Raw genomic sequence first — 13,833 nt, forward strand, 5'->3', positions numbered from 1 at the left:
AGACCTTTGGAATCAGCAGTGTTGCCCGCATGACACAAAACTAATTCAGTTTTCCTGAATATAATGATTTAATCTTTGTATTTAATAAAAATACAAAAAAATGATCATACTGTTTACTATTGTTAAATGGAAATAGTTATTTTAAACTATCATACATTTTTTTACAAATTAGTTTCAGTCCTTTTAAAGAAAATATCAAATTAACCATTATTTGTTATAGATGCTGTTACTATTTTGCACCTCTACAATCCCTTCTAATAAAAAGTTGAACAAAATGGAGATTTTGTTGTTGTATAATGTAAAAACTAAAAGAATCAAAACCGTAATCGGTTTTTCAGTATCGCTCAGCCCTACAAGAACTCATTAGCACAAGCCAAATACTGGGAAGCCTGTTCAGTTGCTTACGGGAAATTAAAACACAACCACTTGACTCTCTGCCTAATAAACTAAGCCTGTGATGATTCACAGGCAAATCCAGGATTCTCCAACAAGAGCAGACAAGCTGAACCCAACAGTGAAGACTTAGCAGCAGATGATTGCTATTAAGAGTGAATTGGATACAGGAAATGGAAGGGCAAAAGCCCCGCGTGGCATGTCCACATTCCTCACGAGGTCTGAAAACATGAGCAACGTTTTACTGGACCTTTTTTTAATCCTCCTTCTATTGAACAGCTGCCCTTCACAGATTCAGTCATTCCCCACTTCCACACACCTGACCCAACTCTGTAATAATTTGTTAAAATGACGGAGTTTCATCACTTCAGAGAACACAGTTCCACTGCTCTAGAGACCAAAGCCTGGATGCTTTATATGCCTCGTCTGGCATTGGGCATTGTAAATGTAAATTCATGTGCAGCTGCTTCAGTGCCCCCAACATCATAGAGTAGAATTAAGAAACACTACATTACAACATCAGCCCACAGATATAAAAGATTTAAAGCAATTCAGCCAAAATCACCATCAAATCCTTCATTATTGTACCATTGCTCATCTCCATTTTTAGAACACAGAAAACATATTGACCTTCAGCTTATATACAACAGAGGTCATTGGGAAGTTTCTTTATTCATTCATTCATTCATTATCTGTAAGCACTTATCCAGTTCAGGGTCGTGGTGGGTCCAGAGCCTACATGGAATCATTGGGTGCAAGGCAGGAATACACCCTGGAGGGGGCGCCAGTCCTTCAAAGGGCAACACACACTCACTAATTAGTTTTTCTTTTATTTAAAAAATAAAATAAAATAAAAATTATTGCTACAGTCGAGTAGCATGTCTCTTAGTTGTGAGCTTTACAAAAAATCTGAAAATATGTATAAAGATTAGAAACAGAAAAATTGAAGAATTTCCTCTGTTGCTGATAGATTATAACTGCTGAAGTTTCAAATTTAATTCATATATAGTAGTCACTTATTTTCTCTTGATTATTCATGGAATACAGCACCTGCCAAATGCAGAAGCAATTTTGGTCCCATAAAAAACCATGTTGTTTGAAGGGATGTATGAGAGTAAAGAAAAATGTAAAGGTTTAAATGGAACTTCACTTAATGTGAAGATTCTTTTCCGGTTTAAAAGTTATTAGCAAAAATGGTTCTTTATGGAAGTAAAAGTGTTTTTTCAATGGCATGGTTCAAAGGACCCTTTGGAGCACCTTCATTTTTAAGAGTGCCGATCAGGGTGAAAGAGATTAGGTTGAAAACTGCTAAATTTGGCCATTCTTCTCAATGTTTTGAGCATGAGAACATCATTAATATGCTGAATTAATGTTAATATTAAACAGAACTGTGATAGCATCCATATAAACATCACTGTAAAGCTGATATTCGACCGAGGGAATTCAAAGAATTAATTCAAAATAACTACACATTCATTAATTGCTTAGCAATTCAAATTCATTATGACCACCTTGGTAAGAAGCTTAACCTCACTATGCCCACCATTTAAGCTACTTTATGAACTCTAGAGAGAAAATGATCTGTGCTTGTGCAAATACCCCTACTAGCCAGATACCCTTCTTTAAAGTAACTAACTCACTCACACAGCAAATTTCACATGTTAAAAACTGGCAAAAAAAAAATGGCAAAAACTGAAAGGACCACGTGAGTGACACTGCCCCCTCCCACATTAGAGAGTACAAGGCAATTCCCAGCTGGGGCAAGGACACCATGCCCTACTGTTAAGAGTACTTTGTCAAGACATTAAATGGTAGATAGGGGTGTCTTAAATTTAATAAACGGACCTCAGAATATTATGTCTTCTGTTTAAAAGCTCTCTAAACTCTATATACGTCTAGGCAGAAAGATTTGTTACTTTAATATTATCATTATGTACGAGATTAGCTATGAGTTAAGCACAGATATCTCTCTCACATATTCGCTGTGTAATTCAGGAGAGACTCACAGTGAGGCTGCTGAAGGCCTGTCATGAAACATTCCATAACTCATTGGCTACAGGTTTTCACTGAAAATTCATGGAGTGGCCAAAAACGTAAGTCAGCTTTTTAAAACTGATAAACTACCATGCAGTATTCAAACCGTATGACAGCTTTAGCCAGAGCTATCAGTTCAGTTGTCTTCAGACATTCAATGCAATCAAAAACATGTGTCAGAAACACGCACACAGAGACACACACATTGACATACAACACTGGTGCAGAGAAAATGTTTTTAAATGGAAGCTCTCTCTCATGCCTCCTTTTATAAGCAGGAAATTAGGGCAAGAAGAAAACCAGTGCAGAAAACACTGTTTCTCCTGCTCCATTACCACATGAAGGAAACAAAGGCCTGTGAAGTGACTGAGCCGGCAGTATTTGCAAGGCATGGACATGTCGCCTTTAATTTGGTGTGAGAAAACAGAACAAACCTCGATCACGGAAGAGAAGGGGAGTGAGGTTTGCAGGAACGTGAGTGGCAGTTTTAAAAACATTGTTGTGGTTTTCCCCAAGCTTAATATAAGAGGCAAATTAAGATAGACCAAAAGCCAAAGTCCAGACCCATGCTTATCCAACATTCCTTTCTTCTTTATCCCCTTTCATCACTCAGTCTGTCATTCAAAATTAAATATTTTTATCTTTAAACTGGTGGTAGAAGCTTCAGTTGATGTCAATCAGAATTTGTCTGATTGCGCAACATCCAATACCTCTAAGATGAGTTGAAATAAACAAATTACACAACATCCATTCCTGACCTCAATGATGTTTATGTGGCTGAATACAATCATAGCCTCACAGTAATCTTCCAATGTCAATTCAATGTCAACATAAAGCCCTCCCAGAAGATCTGAAGTTATACCTCAGACAACGTGTGACAAATGTCCTATTGATGCACTTGATTTAAATGCATATTTTCGGTTTTTACACACAGATCCTATATGAGTGTATCTGTAGTAGACTAAATTAATCAGGATGAAGTAGCTTTAATTCTAGTGGCTCCACTCTGATTATGTTTTATATGTAGTTGTTCTATGTCAAAATATTGGTGAGCCAGAGATATGTGGCTGGTGGACCTGGTTTGCGTAAGAATAAATGAGAGCAAATGAGTGTACATGGTAGCTCAGTGGTATTGGGGCTAATGTAAAGAAGATCTTTAAAAAAAAAAAAAAAGAGGTATGGCGTGCTGAGCAGAAAGAGTAGAGTAAATGGACTCTGAGTAAAAGACAAACTGACTGCTAAGCCCTCAGCCTCACACACTTAAAACCGCACACACTCAGACAACACAGAAAAGGGACAGTGGAATGTACCCTCACATGACTCCATGCAAAGAGCTCTCTCACACAGGAATTACTAAAGCCAATTAACAAAGCCCAACTCCAAACCCAGGCATTTTGTGTTTTTGTTTGTGGGGGCCAAAATATTTGGCTTGTAAACAGTGGGTTATTTTCCCAAAGAGGGGGACAGTTCACACTCAGCGTTAAAGGCCCCTCTCTGCAAACGAAAGAATTATGCAGCTCAAATCAATAGATTACATAACAGTAAGGTCAGTAGAGAAGATACATATAAATGATACGGAAATATTTGCAGTGTGATCACATTTCATAACATCTGACCGCACTTTTATTTGATTATGATTGTTTAGGAAATGTTTAAGTGCATTACAAACATCTGGCCACATTTTTCAGTCTAATTCTAATGAATTAAATAAGATTCAGAGTTTGTTTTTTTTTTAATCTCTGAATACACAAATGATTAGAAGATCCATTTACACAAGTGTGGAAAATGAATGATCCACCCCCCACTTTCCGATATTATCTCCCCAAATGTGGGCCAACGCAATACAATTTTATTTGTTCAAAAATTGCTGAGCTTTAAAATTGACTCCTTTTATCGCTCTCAAACTCCTCAAATATTGAAATACTCACAAGAAGAACCACAAGTAACCACCGAGACACATCAGTTTGTGAATTATGGGTCAATAGAGATATGCAGTATTTTCTCTGGTATCTACTGGGACATCTAAAAAATGTAGGAACAGTAAACTATCACAACTATTTCTACAGGCTTACAAATGTGTAAATATGTAAAATACAGACATTTTAGCACAAGTAGCCCAGTGTAACCTTAACATGGTCATCACATATCCAGTAAATACATGACAAATTATTAGTTTATTAGAAACATTGATCAGACCTGAACTTTGACATTTTCAGACATTTACCAAAAAACAATTATATACTGATACATATATTACTGGGCAAGCTTGTACCATTTTAGAATAAGACGACCCTTTCAAAGGGTTTATCAGTTGTTTAAAATCTGTTTATTAGTGGCTATTAATTAGAGTGTACATATTTTAAATATCATGAATAATACATTTTAACACATATACTGAATTGGAAAGTGACGTATTGTTTGCCAAATAGTGTCACTACATACATATATAGAGATAAACCTCAGATCTTATCAGATACTTACTTTATTTTGTCTGCTCCATCTGTCAACATTAAGCCAGTCAGCTACAACACATCTGTTAATAATTGTATTTAATGAATGAATTTATTTAATGAATCTCATTAATTTAATTAATTAACCACTAACAGAATTTCTCCTTTAGACACTAAAGATAATGTGGTATACTTTAACATATGAAGCGATTAATTTCACATTCTATTTGCAGCATGATCTGGCATCAGATTCAGACAGCAAAGAAAGAGGGTAGAGATTTTCATGTCGTTTCCAAGATTTAGCAAATGCATTTGGCTCAATGCCATATAAACTTATGTGGAAAGTCTTTGAATTTTTCCAGGTGCCAGATAAGGTTACCAGGCTTGTTAATGCATATTTTGAAGACATTCAGTTTTGCCTTCTTACTGGGGAATTTGTTACATCATGGCAGTGGTTAGAAATAGGTATAATGGCTGAATGTACGATTTCACCATCAATATTTACTATGGCGATGGAGGTAGTAATATGGGCCTCTAAGTGGGTTGTAGCCTGGCAGAGGTTGCATAATAGTACTCGGCCTCCCCCAATCAGGGCTTACATGGACGACATGATGACTACAGTGCCTTGCATGCAGCAGTTGCTGGGGAGGTTAAATAATAATCTAAGGTTGGCTAGGCTGAAAGTTAAACCAAGCAAGTCTAGAAGTCTGTCGATTGTCAAAGAAAAACTTGTACAGGAAAATTTTTGGATGGAAGGAGAAATGATTTCTACAGTACTGGAGAGACCAGGGGTGGCACGGTGGCGCAACAGGTAGTGTCGCAAACACTAAAACAGCAAAAAGAAAAAAAACATTGGGAATAAACCTTCCTCTATACTAGCTCTGGCTGAGCTGGTTACAGATCTACTGGCTGGCTTTTGTTGGACAAAATCACCCCTTCTGAAAATACAGGAAGCAGGTGAAAATGACTAGCATCAAGTAAAATACACAAGACAATGACCAAGAGGACAACTAATTAAGAGCCATTTGAATAGTTAATTCATTCATTATCTGTAACTGCTTATGCAGTTCAGGGTCGCAGTGCATCCAGAGCCTACCTGGAATCATTGGGCGCAAGGCGGGTATACATCCTGGATGGGGCGCCAGTCCTTCACAGGGCAACACAGACACACACACACACATTCACTCACACCTACGGACACTTTTGAGTCGCCAATCCACCTACCAATGTGTGTTTTGGACTGTGGGAGAAAACCAGAGCACCCGGAGGAAACCCATGCGGACACGGGGAGAACACACCAACTCCTTACAGACAGTCACCCAGAACGGGAATCAAACCCGCAACCTCCAGGTCCCTGGAGCTGTGTGACTGCAACACTACCTGCTGCACCACCGTGCCGCCCCCATTTGAATAAAAATAAAAGTTATGGGGCAGCCATGGCCTTGATAAGAGTCTAGAGAAGCGAGCTTGAGACAGGAGGGTCATCGGTTCAATTCCTGGGAGCGGCAAAAGAAAATTAATTCATGTCTGTAGTGCCCTTGAACAAGACACCTAACACCCAAACTGCTCATCGTTCACCGAGGTAGTTGGCAGCCCCCTGTTCCGGTTGTGTGTGTGTTCACTGCTCTTGGTGTGTGTGAAGAATTGCTCACTAATGTGTGTTACTGACATGGATGGGTTAAATGCAGAGAAGGGAGTCAATAAAGGTGTTGTTTCTTCTTTTTCTTCATATTTTACCAAATTTTAACACATTTAGAGTTACTTCATAACTTTGGGCTTGAAGATTCTTAAAACAAGGACAGAGTGGGTTTAATGCAAAGCACTGAATAACATTCCCTTGTGGAACAGTTTCTTAAGGTTAGTGGGTGAATGAGTGAGTTTCAAGCCAGTTCCATTAAGAGTCCAACTTAATAAGCAATAAACTTATATTAATAAGCAGTTGGGGCAATGATACATTGATACAGAATTCTACTTGAATCTTTACATGTCTGAGAACTCTGTTGATTTATCATCAAAAATCTCATGTTAACATAGGAAAATACCTGCATTGTGTTGTCCTATTGAGATAACTGTACACACTTAAACTCAGTATCAAACAATCTATCTATCTATACTGTTAGTTAAATAACAAATCTACGTAAAATTTTACTGAGACTCCCTGAAGCCAGAGGTAGAATTACCAGGAAGATTTTTTAACTAAATGATGCTAAAAGGAAGGGGACAATATGCAGACCTACTGGCAACATCATCATCATCAGTCAACACAATCTCAGGAACACACATCTCAAATTGCCCAAGGTTTGAAAATGAACATGCCTATTTTATGTTTCTCAATAAAATGAAACCAACACTTATGCAACATTTAGAAAAACCAAAGCTTAAAAAGACTCCATGGCACATTCAGACAGAAGCAACGTCAAGGGAACAGCAGAGACGCAAACACTCAGATTTATTGACAATATGATTCATAACCTAGAACTCCCCAGTGCATTACTGCATTTCTCAACACACAGCTACTAGCACACATCTGCTACACACTTGTCAGAAAAGTGAAAAACACACACATACACACACACACACACACACACACACACACACACACACACAGAAAAAAGAGAGAACGAGTCATAGTGAAAATAAAATAAATGGATAATTATAAGAAGACAAAACAACAAAGAACAAGAGAGAGAGAGCGAAAGAGCAAAAAGGTGAGAAAGAAAAGGCAGGGGGAAACTAAGACTGCGCACCATAGAAGGTATAAGAGAGTGAGGGCAAAAGAGAGAAAAAGAAAAAGAGGGGTAACGGGGGAGAAAGGGCAAACCCAAAGGTAAAAAGTAAAAAGAGATAGTAGGAGAGAGAGAGAGACATTCCTGCTTTTGTACACATAACACGTAACAGTCTTGGAGACAAAAGTTAGCACAGTCTGTCTTTCATCTTCCATAACAATCTTCCGCAACCTGGTGACATACTGACCTGTCCTATGACCCTTGACCTCTAGGGGTTACACACCAACATCTGAATTGTGGGGACTGGCATATCTTTCTCTTTCTCACAGACAGAGAGAGAGAGAGAGAGAGAGAGAGAGAGAGAGAGAGAGAGAAAAGAGAGAGAGAGAAATTGATGAGAGCTTAAAGCTGGCATTTCCTGCTCCCACTCAGAATGTCACGAGTCACTGGATGAGTGTGTGGGCATATTATCACTGTGTCCAAAAGGATCCAGACACCACAGAGGAAAACATTAATGCTCAGAGCTACTTGTTGATGGCCCAAGAGACGTAATGATCATTCTTCTGAAATTTCTTGTCTTTTGATGATATCATTTACTGTAAACTGGTGAACTTCCACCCATCTTTGATTCTGAGAGCCTCTCTCTAAAACGTTTTTTATACCCAGCCATGTGATTTGCGCTGGGTTTTTTTTAAATAATACTTCTTACATTTCCGGCCTTTACTTGTCCCTGTACCAACTTTTTTTTTTTTTTTTGATGTTTTGCTGCCATCAAGTTCTAAAGGAGTTCATGAAATTGTAAAATAAAGCAATAAATCATGAGAGGCTTTGCGTTACTGCGATTTCATCACAGGTAAGGTAGGTTTTGGCACAACGTAAAGCAGTTATAAAACGGCAACATAAAATACAATAAAATACACAAATGTTTAATTAATAGGCGGATTTATTCATTAACAAACATTCACAGTAAAATATTCTTCTGCCACACAGTATAGTCTGTTAACGGTGAACACTGTTGCCAAGCAACATAAGGGCGATACATAGCTACTTCATTGAACTAAATATGCTCACATATATTCAGGTTTTTTTAGTTGAGTATAAATACAAACATTTCTGTCCTCTTTCTGAAGGGACCCTTAAGCCTAATTTATACTTCTTTTAGACTAAGCAGTCTAACATGAAAAGTTAGACAGTAAAGGAAAGCCCACTTAATAATTGGACTGCCATTTATATTAATTCATTTTATTCATTCATTCATTGTCTGAAACCGCTTATCAAGTCCAGGGTCATGGTGGGACCGGAGCCTACCTGGACTCACTGGGCGCAAGGTGGGAACACACAGGGTGACACACACTGGAATTAATCTGGAATTTAATTAATATTATATTAATCTGGACAATCTCTTCAATCCATTCATCCACTGTTAACCCACCCAATATATCAAAAATTTCCATTTTTATAAGCTGCTCTTTACCAGGTTTAAGACAGAGGTGCATTAATATGGAATTCAGATGTTGTGAGGTGGTCATAGGTGTGCATATATCATGTATTTTACATTGGCTTTGAACGCGGCTCAGCCAATCAGATTTTAGGACCTGAACGGTCCGTATAACATTTATCAGTTCAATTTCCTAATAGTTTGAGGCTAAATACAAATGTAAGAAACTGGGTTTAATTTTTTTCATTTGGTATATTTAGAAAATAATGTGTTGTCCTTCATTATTACAATTTACATTTTTTAAATTTCTGTTCCTCAAAATCAGAATTTCAAAAAAAAAAACAAAAAAAAAAAACGCTTTATTCCATTTTCTCATTTTCCCCTTTACTGCATTTTGTAATGAAAATGATATGACTGTACCTCTGCTGTGCCTCTCTGCATGTTAACCACAGACTGCCCACCAAACAGCGAATAATGTAGTCAATGGCCGACATTAAACACTGACACAGAGCAGCAGTGTCAGCATATACACATAAATAAGGTACACACATCGTGACAACTGGATGTTTTAATAGCTGGAACACTGAATTTCATTGAGGTTATGAAGTTTGCTCTCGTTTAAGGGTTATGGAACTTTTTTGACCAGTAAGGTTTGATTTTGTGATTAAAACCCAGTAAATAGTGTGTAATTAAAGTTTAGAGTCCAGTTTTCTGTGCTTTTCCACAAGAAACACCGCTATTGACGCGCACAGAGGAACCTAGTATAGATGGTATGACTGTTTACGTGAAGTGCAGATGGTTTGAACACAGTGTCAGTAAAAGCTGACACTGCTGCTCCGTGTCGCTGTATAAAATTTGCCCTTAACAAGTATGAAGATGTTATCTGCTTTTTAGTTGAAAGCTAGTGGTGTGGTTTATGTTCAGAGAGCATGTCTCCCCTGATGATACAGTCCTATCATTTTCATTACAAGAATTTGAGAAAATGGAAAAAGAGTAATTTTTATAATTTTTCTGAAATTCTGATTTTGAGGAACAGAAATGAAAAATTATAAAATTGGAAAAATGAAGAAAAACCCATGCTTCCAAATCACTGCATTCTGTTTTTATTTACATTTATGTACATTTTACACACTGTCACAACTTATTTGGAACTGAGTAGTAAAAGAAAAATATTCAGAGCTTAAAAATTGAGAAAGTTCTTAGTGTTCGATGCGAAAGGGTTGGGACCCTCATTTTAATTCACTTGTATATAAACCTGGGATTTATTTTCTCACCAAATATGAACACAGCATGAGACACTACTGAGATCTCCACTAAGCACTTGGAGGAGATGTATGTGAGGTCCTTGGCCTCTTTTACTTAGGAGAAGTAACTGAGCATGCACAAATCTTCCAAAGCATGGTGCAGTAATCAGCAATAATCAGATTTCAGCCTTTCGTTTAAAGTAAGGTTTACTTCAGCAGATCAGATGCTGTCTATTACAGTAGTGGCATCCCCTGTTATAACAAGGTCTTATTCCCAGTGATGCATTCTTAACCCACCCATGTGCCTGGGTCATCTCACATCACGTGACTACGCTTATCTTAGTTTAGCATGAACTGGTAGAATGGAACACCAGAAACACAGGCACACCATGAAGGTCAAACACAGACAGAATGCATCACCTAAGGGCTGCAAACAACAGTGGGCCTTGTACAAAAAAAGAACAAGCTGGACACTACTTTAACAAATAACGGAATTAAGAGGATTCCGTTACAGCATTTTGCTTTTCACGTCATCTTGGTCTGTACTGAAATGCAGAACACTAGAAACAGATCGTATAAAAAAATAGTAATAATAATAATACAAACAATAATGTGTCCACACATTCAGGTGCAGCTCAGGTTGAAATATGAGTAAAGAGCAAAAAAGAGAAATATGGCTGTCTAGACAGGGTAAGAATAGAGCTGTGTTTTTAATCCTTGTGATATTTTGACGAAAGTATGTTACAGACAGACAAGAATTGAGAATAAAGATTTATCTCTGAAGGCCTGAATTATTTAAAAAAATGCCTAAATGAGAAGTGAGAGAGAGAGAGAGAGAGAGAGAGAGAGAGAGAGAGAGAGAGAGAGAGAGAGAGAGAGAGAGAGAGAACAGTGAGTGAGTGTCTCTTCAACCTGGTTCTGAAGGAATGAGCTGGAGCACACAGTTCTGGGAAACTTTCATAGGCATAGAACAGTTTTGATTTGGGGCCCCTGGACTCTGAAACACTGCATGGTCACAATGTGGTTCGGACTAACTGACTTGAGCACAGCCGCAGCTGATTCAGCCCTGAGTTATTCATACCATAGTATATTATTCACTCTACATGACTAGTGCACAGTAACAAAGTTTACCCCCCCCCACCCCCTGCCTCCTGCAGCTGCTGTGAATCTGGATTATTTCCGTGGCAGCGCGTGACCCTCAAAAACAGATGAAAAATGATTCAGCATTTTATACACAGCTCTGGGGCCTGGTACTAAACTGCCATGGAAACCAGCATTCGCCACACTCTACTTCTGCATAGCTTGCTCTCTTAAACACAAACACACACACACACACACACATACAGAGAGAGAGAGAGAGAGAGAGAGAGAGAGAGAGAGAGAGAGAGAGAGAGAGAGAGAGAGAGAGAGAGAGAGAGAGAGAGGGATGAGACAGCATTCATCATTTCTTTGTAAACTCAAGCTATAGAGATGAATCCATTAATCAAGGACTGCTCCTAACTCCTAACTAATCCAAAACAGTAAAAAGTCACATAACTGGTTCTGGTTGGAATAACTATGATATTTCTGCTATAATAGAAACACTTTGATTTTGAAGGAAAGTTCTAACCATTATGCTTTTTCTTCTTTTGTAAATTTACAAGTTTGATATGTTTTGGTCTGACAGCAACGAGTACTTTACATGAACACTACAATAAACCACCTGAATGTTAATATGACTAAATAAACCATACTTTTGCATTATCTATGATTTTGTTAAATATCAGTGTTAAACGTTTACTGAAATTATACATTAAATATAATAAATTAAGTAATACCATTTCAAATTCTAGAAATGAAAAGTTCAAAGAAAATTTTATAATATAATAAATAGAATAAAAGGACCAACACCTATTAACTTGAACTGCTGTATACAGTCCATATGGAAGAGTTCACATTGGTGAGTTTTTCCCCACTTACTCATCTTGTCATCTTGTTATATTTCTTCCACTACAGCTTATTTTATGACATGAAAAAAGCATGTGTACAGATAATGCAGCCAAAACACTGACTTCAGGTTTGGCCTTCTCTACTTCTGTCCAGAGAGAGAGAGAGAGAGAGAGAGAGAGAGAGAGAGAGAGAGAGAGAGAGAGAGAGAGAGAGAGAGAGAGAGAGAGAGAGAGAGAGAGAGCAAACTATACTCTATGAAAAGACCAAGTAAGCAAAAGCTCAACATGGATCAGTGAAGTATCATGACTCATTCACCTTTTAAAGCTCCAGCAGATCGTTGTATGAGATGCACAGCTGGGGGGCCTAATACTGACATGAATCTTGAGCCACAAGTCTACGGACATAGCAGAAAAGAGGGGAAAATGTGCCAGAAATATTGTGTCCACAGCCAACTTTTTTGGCATAATCCTTTAGTCGGGGAAAGTCAGAGGCTCTTACATCATCAGCAAGTTATGAATCATGCATGAATTCTCATGACCTTTTTGGTTATGAATGTATGAGAAGCTATGGACGAAATGTGATACGAATGTGAAGCAGAATTTTAACCTGTCAGAGAGCACAGTTATTAAACTATCGATAAACCAACAGTAAGCTTGCAGCTGCAAGAGCAAACAATGGCTTTATCATCATGTGTGTACTGGCTATGTGTTAAACGTCAGTGGTAGAATACATTTATGGAAAAGTCCACCACACAAAAAACAAGCCCTCAAATACTGTAGTCTGTATAGAGTAATCAATACCACAAACAAAGCAGGCTAAACAGGCAAAACAGGTTTGCTAGCAAAATTAGATTTATAGCCAAATGTTTTCCATTTGTATGAGATAAGGCTGGCAAGAGGTACATTAGTGTTACTTTACCACTCACATTTATCCCAAATTTTCTTGTTGGAGCTGTGAAACTAAATGGAAGCTTATGCTCTACTACAGGGATGGGGAAGCTGTGACTAGATTTCAGCTTTATAAAATAGCCGCTGGTTGTTTTGCAAGTAAAATCAGTGCTGTTCAAAAAATCTAATCAGGTTGATTTAAGAGAATGAATTATTAATATATATGTATTCATATATTTTGTAGTCAGCATTCCAAATACCTGCATCTATGAAGCCATGTCAATAACCATCAGCACCCTGCACCCATCCGCCATACATTTCCACATCAGATTGAGGAACTCTTTGCTGGTCAAGTCATTCAGTCCACATGGTTTTCGTTGGCTCTGTGGCAAGATGCAAAAATCACTCTGCAATTTTTTTTAAAAATGACCAACATCAGCAACAAACATACTATCAATGTCATGTGAAAAGTGTCATCAGTTCCTAAAGTAAACTTTAATATATTTGCTAATGTGGTTTCTTAAATTATAATGAAAAATTCAGGTTTCATAATGGCTATTGTTTTTTCTTTAATCTAGGTTGTGCCAAGCAAACTACAAAAGCAAATCTATTTGAAATGTAAAATCAGAAGCAGTTTTGAGGAGATTTCGGATTGTAGTTTGCTTGTAATCTAAACAAAGCTTGTAGGACCAGTGTAAATCTTGTAAACCTGATGAATGAGTATACAGTTGG

The 13,833-nt window shown here is 37.7% G+C and overlaps 1 long non-coding RNA gene across 1 annotated transcript in view; it reads right to left on the reverse strand.

Moving 5' to 3' along the window:
* The window catches only part of LOC136701714 (uncharacterized), a 37,794-nt gene extending 24,313 nt beyond the window's left edge, over positions 1-13,481 (reverse strand). The window contains exon 1 of the long non-coding RNA XR_010803849.1: positions 13,362-13,481. This is a non-coding gene — a long non-coding RNA (uncharacterized lncRNA). The remainder of the gene's footprint in view (positions 1-13,361) is intronic.
* Between the last annotated feature and the right edge of the window lie 352 nt (positions 13,482-13,833).

The sequence above is a fragment of the Hoplias malabaricus genome, chromosome 7 (assembly GCF_029633855.1).
Source record: "Hoplias malabaricus isolate fHopMal1 chromosome 7, fHopMal1.hap1, whole genome shotgun sequence".
NCBI classification, from domain to species: Eukaryota; Metazoa; Chordata; class Actinopteri; order Characiformes; family Erythrinidae; genus Hoplias; species Hoplias malabaricus.